The sequence below is a fragment of the Syzygium oleosum genome, unplaced genomic scaffold (genome assembly GCF_021117445.2).
Source record: "Syzygium oleosum isolate NSW1041296 unplaced genomic scaffold, Sole_v2.1 Sole_v2.05, whole genome shotgun sequence".
Lineage (NCBI taxonomy): Eukaryota > Viridiplantae > Streptophyta > Magnoliopsida > Myrtales > Myrtaceae > Syzygium > Syzygium oleosum.
Window position 1 is genome coordinate 12,837,588 of NW_026607489.1, and position 6,465 is coordinate 12,844,052.

The 6,465-nt window shown below is 41.1% G+C and overlaps 1 long non-coding RNA gene across 1 annotated transcript; it reads left to right on the forward strand.

The window, feature by feature from the left end:
* The first annotated feature begins 1,023 nt into the window (after positions 1 to 1,023).
* On the forward strand, positions 1,024 to 1,405 carry LOC115678427 (uncharacterized). The gene is made up of 2 exons (XR_004005380.2): positions 1,024 to 1,132; positions 1,226 to 1,405. It is a non-coding gene; the product is annotated as an uncharacterized LOC115678427 (long non-coding RNA).
* The last annotated feature ends 5,060 nt before the right edge of the window (positions 1,406 to 6,465 follow it).

Below are 6,465 nucleotides of genomic sequence, written 5' to 3' on the forward strand. Positions count from 1 at the left end.
GCCGAAAGCAACTATGCTTTGGGCAATGACTTTTTTGCTTTGGCTTGGATTTTCTGACTGTGGTTGTTTTAGTTTTTGGTAACAATGACATTATGATTGTTGGGATTGTTGTTTCAGGAATTAACAGCATAAGTATCCTAGTTGTCGCACTTGAAAGAGGAATTCCATTATCTTTTACATAATATAAATGAAGTCCACTAAACAACCAAAAGCACGTGATGTCGTTGGGACTAAGAGAGGAGGGCAAAGAGCAACTCCTACTTGTAGTTTTGATGAGTTAATCTTTTGTGGAGTTTCCTTTCCATGTCAACAGCAAGTTGAACAAGATTCATTAAAAAACAAAATGAGATAATGGGGACGGGACAGACAGGTTCCAAATCTCCCTCCTTTATCTCGATCAACATCATGGAATAACCGTTGTGAGGAACCACTCTGCAAGTGCAAGTGGTTCTGCGGAGATTTCCAACCCAAGCATATTGCCAGTTTGAAGCTCAAATAAACACTTTTCTTCCTTTGGCTTTTATCAACAATATGGAGGTATACAAAGAACATTCATCTGACTTAAGCGAAGCACCTGTATTTCAAAACTTTACCCAACACTTCTTCTAGTTGCACTGTTTGTCAATTCTACTACTGCATGTGAATTATGCATTTATGCATGTTTATAGATAAAATATTAACTATCAATAAATACTTCACCGTTAGTGAAAAGCATAACATCCCCACAAACCTTATCACAGAAGCATGTATTTCCTATGTCAACTCTTAGAATCTTTTCTCCATCCCACATGAATGCGCCCATAGACAGTACTGAGAAATTCCTTCCTGTTTCACTAAGTTTAATTCTTTCCACTGTTGTGCTCTTCATGGTCGATTAGCCGGAGATTCGGCAGTTACGCCTATTCTTGGGCCTTCTATGTCCCAGACAAATCATTTTTTTTTTTTGGTCGAACCCAGACAAATCATTTGGCTTTGCCTGTCTTTCTAGCATTACCTTCGCATAGCCAGCTTTGAACTTTTTCTGATAATGTGTCGATGAATGATGATTTACTCCTGGCTTTGCAGTTGGAATACGACGTACGAAAGTTTACTCGGAAGCAATAAGCGGTTTGCTCTCCGTGTCCCTCTCGCAGTAAGTCACCATCCATGAAAGTTTTTGAGTTCCTCTCTGATTTATATTTTTTTGGTTCTTTTTGTCTTACTTTCTATGTACGCTTTATTCCAGGAAATGGTTGATTTTCTGGTGGACATCTGGGAACAGGAAGGGATGTATGACTGACCGAGCCCCCCTTTTTGATGGGATCATTGAGTGCATTGTTTAACCTTCCTTATGTATGTTGCAGCAGTCAACTCTTGTTAATTGAATTGAATCGCTCATGAATCAAAAGGCGATTATTTCAGGGTGAATTTGTCCTCGCCGCAAAATTGTCGGTTTTCGCAAAGTAAACATCGTAAGATGGCGTAGCCTTCAATGTTGGATCAAAAATCAATTCATAAGATTTAGCTGCCTGTGCTGCTTGCTATGACAAGTTATGCAGGAGGCTCCCTTTCTCGCTATACTGCTGATTTTTTTCCACTTCCATTAGAACCTCTTCAAGGGCTCCCTTTCTCGCTATTCTTTGTCCTCAACGATTTAATCAAGTTGTAAATGTCGAAAAACAATTATTGCGTACGATCATCATAACCGGATTGGTTATTCGTCAGCATGGGTTTAGCTTATGATGTGTTTGGAAGCAGCTTTACTCTTCTTTTCTTTATTATTGATAGGAATTCCCTTGTTAAGACCCCATGAATTGATTGAAAAACCGAATTCAATTCCATTTTGTTTACTTAATCAATTGCAATGAGTGTATTCTCAAGTTCAACCAACCTGGCAGATCTATTTACTCTATCAATAAGCGAGCCGGGTCTGGTGTATCATAAGGGATTTGCCTTTTCTATTGATTCTTACGTATTGGATCAAAAGACAGCAGCGATACTACTGGAAAGGACTATTTCAATATTGCCCATACGTAATCCTTTATATAGACATTGTGGGGTGAATGTTTGAAGCCAGTCCCAGCCAAGATGCTTCCGAGGAGGATATCCTTACCCATGAAGAAACCCTGAGCAACTGCAGCGCCCGGCTTTGCGAAGAAGAACGTCCGATGCCTGGAAGACATTACCGCTCGAGATTGACGCTGATGGTGTCCAGATGACTATTTGCACGATGCATGGCAGAATTTTAAGAGTAATATTATCAAGTGGGACGAGTCGGAGGCACCAACTTCGACATGAGGAAGAGTTGGCCAGGGATGAGGGTAGCTCTTCTTATACAACGCCGCATGCCGAAAGCTTATTCAAGTACGAGGAGGTGAGAAATCAGCGGAAGTTGACATATTATTGTCTCGCTGCTGAGCAATCCCTTGGCTTTGCAAAAGGTCCCTGCTTTGTCCAATATGTGTAGACAGCCTTATAAACTCCATTCAAGCCCGTTTTGGGGACAACAAACACCAGAAACTGCAAATCGCCATACAAAGAGAAGAGGGCAGTGTTGATGCATCTTTGTTGATGGGTAACTTTCGAATCTCAACTTTTGATTGATGGACTAGCCCTAAAAATCACAGCTATTTGTGTCGCTGCTGACCATTGATTCAATGAGCTGTTAGTTAATATCTTTGCCTGATTCCCCAAATGTGGTGGCCGAAATAATAAGAGCTATCAATGAGTTTAGCATCTTTGGTAAAAATTACGGCATCATGCTAGATAATGCTAACGTGAACACCACCCGGATCCAGAGTATGGTGCAACAGCTAATTCGCGTTTGCAATTGGATTTTCTTCCACATGCGGTGCGTGTATTGCACTACCTTGCTTGTGCAAGATGGTCTCCACTGGTTTATGATTCCACGGCCAAGGTATGCGGGTGGGTTCAATAAGTTAAATGAACTCCACTAAGCCATCAAGAGTTGGAGTTCCTATACGACACCAAGAAGGCAAGCTGAAATTCCCTCTACATATAAGGATGAGGTGGAATTCAATGTACAAAATATTGAAGAAGGCATGAGAGGAGATGGGTGCACTGGCAGTCCACTCCACCACTTATAGTGCAAGTGTCGGTCTCGCGTTGTTGACACAACAAGATTGGAGGGTTGTTGAAGCCTTCAGGGACTTTTTGCATGTTTTTAACCACGCCACAAATGTTTTGACATCCCTTGAGCAACCAAGCTTTTTTGTTCCCAATGCAAGATGTCGATTAAATTAGCAAACAAGGGAGCGATCCCTTCTTCTACGAAGCAGTACTGACCATGAAGGCGAAATCCCTCAAATAATTATAAGGACATTCCCCTTGTTTTTTTTTTTTAGTGTCTACAGTCTTGGATCCAAGTTCAAGTTCGAGGGGCTGGAAACTCTTATTGTTTCATATGAGGAAAATTTGGGAATGGATGAGGATGTCCAAGTGGAATAGATAATGCTGATGGTGATATATTGATTTCCGAAGAGAAATGCTTATGAGACAGTCCTTAATTTACCGTGAAATTGATAGCTTGTTTAGGACAACCAAAAAAAAACAAACAAACAAATGACAAATAATTAGAAATTGTTACCTTACCAAAAAAAATAATAATTAGAAATTGTTGTGGGGTTCACTCTTTTAAGAATTTGTGGCTCGTAATATGCTATTACTCTCACAGTAGCCCAAATAATGTGATGCTAGCAAAGCTCATTCCCGAATACATTCCGCTCCAGGTATTGGCTTGCGACATGCTGACATCAAGGGAAACAAAAGGTGCAACTAGTTTGCAAAGAATTTAAAAATGACTGTGATAAAGTATGATTGTTTTTGCAAGAATTGATTTCAGATAAACTGTCTAATGGGAACAAGAGATCAACGGTGGCAATGTATCATGCGAATCAAGGTGAGGGATACCATTGAACATTCTATTCGGTGTAAGTTTTCAAATTATTTGAAAATAATCACTAACGAATTTTGGATTTATCAGCACCCATTTGAGCCTTTTGAGGTGCTTGCCGGCTCTTATTTGAATTAGTCATCAAGATTTATTTTTTTTCCTTAAATTACCAACTTCTCTTATCTTTGCTAAAAAAGTTTCTCTTATTTTTTACAAACTTTTTTTACCTTTATTATTGACGCTTCAAATTCATCAACTATTATATAAAATTACCCATTTTTATTTGAGTGACTTACCAACTTTTCTTTGAATAGGTTACTGACTAAGTTTTTGCTTTCTAGCTCTCATTTGAGCTGCCTACCAGAGTCTGTTTGCATTTTTTTTTAAAAGAACTTGCCAACTTTTCTATTGAGTTACCGACCTTTAATTGGCTTGCTTACCCATTCGTTGAATTTACCAACTCTTTTTAGAAATTATAAAGCTTAGCTAGAGCGATAACTAAGTTCTTGCCGATCAGAGTTCCTAGCTAGCTCCGCATTACAAACTCTTATTTAACTAAGTTACCAAACATTAATTTGGTCTCTCTAAAATTACCAACTCCTCATATCTCTAACAGAAAAAATATATATATACAGTCTTTTATACGAATTAAATTTACCGACTATTACATGACAGGACCAACCTTTATTCGAGCAGTTTACTACCTATTCCCATCACGATGTGCTAGGATGGTTAACGAGGCCTCATCTTAGTGCAAACCAACCAACCGCTCGGCCCCTTATGGCCCAAATAAGAGCGAAAGTGGCCGAGATACACCGTCTCTTGTTCCCCGTTCAAAACATCGCGATTCGCACGAGATCAGGACAAGACACAAAGAGCTCATGCAAAAGGAGCAAGCGGGGACAAGAACCCTCGTTTCCCTTCCCAACATGCGTAACTCCCGGTCGTTCATATGATTGTGTACGAAGCCAAAACTTTCGCGACCCCACCATACAAGTCACCCCACCCTCCTCCAGTTATTTCTCGCTAGTGCCTAGGGCTTGCTACCCCTTCTCCATTCTCGTGTAACATCTGTTTGTGCATTATCGGGAAACTCGGTCGTACGTCGAGTTCGAGAACGTGCTGTGTTGGTTTTGATAATTATCTCACATGGTCGGTCAGTCCCCCGTTAATATCCTTGGGGAAAACTAAGATTGCGAAGATCCCTCGAGATGTTGCTCCGTTCCTTGCGAGACGGCCGTCGAAAGAGCTCTCCATGAGCAAAAGGCAAAATGATACGTGTTTGGTTCTGTACAGTTGTTATCGACCGATAACTATGGTGAACCAGCTAACGCTCCTAAGAAATAATCCACTTCTCAGGAATCGTTAAACGTCGGAGGAAGGTCATCATCGCAATGGGCAAACTGATGCAAGATGGTAACATAACATCTTTCTGTTTTTTGGTGAAAAGATTTGCTCGGGATTGCAATTACAGTTTCTTGCGAAAACCTGTCACTTCTGTGTAAGCACAGAACGATATTATCAATATAACGCACTTTGCAAAACCATTCTGGCCGAGCCTCGTACCATTTGCCTGCCCCTTTATGTCCTCTGAGACAAACGTAGGTCCCAACACCATTTAATAGTCAGGCTTAATATGGCAAGAGTACCAGCTAGATCGCACCATCTATTGTCACGTTCCTTGAGCAAATTGAGCTTTTTTAGCCCCCAAAAGTGCAATTTATTTAACCTGAAAAACTAATGATCGATGCTGTTGGACCACCTAGCTAACGTCCATGTGCAGTTGCCACATTTGAGGGGGGAAGACATCAAGACAACAACAGCATCCATGTGCATGTTGACTGCGTAAAATAAGGGATTGACATGATTATTTTCTGGTGATGCTAATGAACAATTAGGTTGATTCTGGCAAAGGAAAATAAAAATGAATGACTAGGGTGAATATCATCACAAGAATGATTTGAAAATCATATCATCGCCGCTGTACGGGTAAATACGCAGATGGGGCTTGCGTTTGGGCTCGTTTAAACCGTCTCGCATACTTTCGTTCGCGCGCAATAACTCCACATGTCATGCACGTCTGTATAGTCGCTCGATTTCGATGAGTTTTCTTAGGGTTCCGGCCTTGATAGTTCGGTGCGGGCATGATGAATATCAGGATGTTTTGAGGACTGGTTCTGGCTGATGAGCTATCGGAGCAGCGAAGACGACCGGTAAGCAAAACTTGGCGGGAGAAGAAGTTAATGATGAAGTTAGGACAAGGAGAGGATGTACGAGAAGCCCACAAACCGTCCCTAGCCGTCGCACAATTCCATCTCATTCCGGGACCATACAAACTTTTGTTCGCAAATGGTCCCCCAAATACCCAAATTGAATCACGCATGTGCTTCTGTCTCTCCCTCGCTCTCGCATTCTCTTTTCCGACAATAATGTCGAGGCTACCACGCATAGACCATACCCCATGGCCATAAACAGCGAAAGCTCATGTTGGTGCTAACTCATGAAATCGAGGGTCCATTTCCCAACGCAAATCCGTATTTAGGGTCTGTCCCCTTCATATCTGCGCTGAAGAC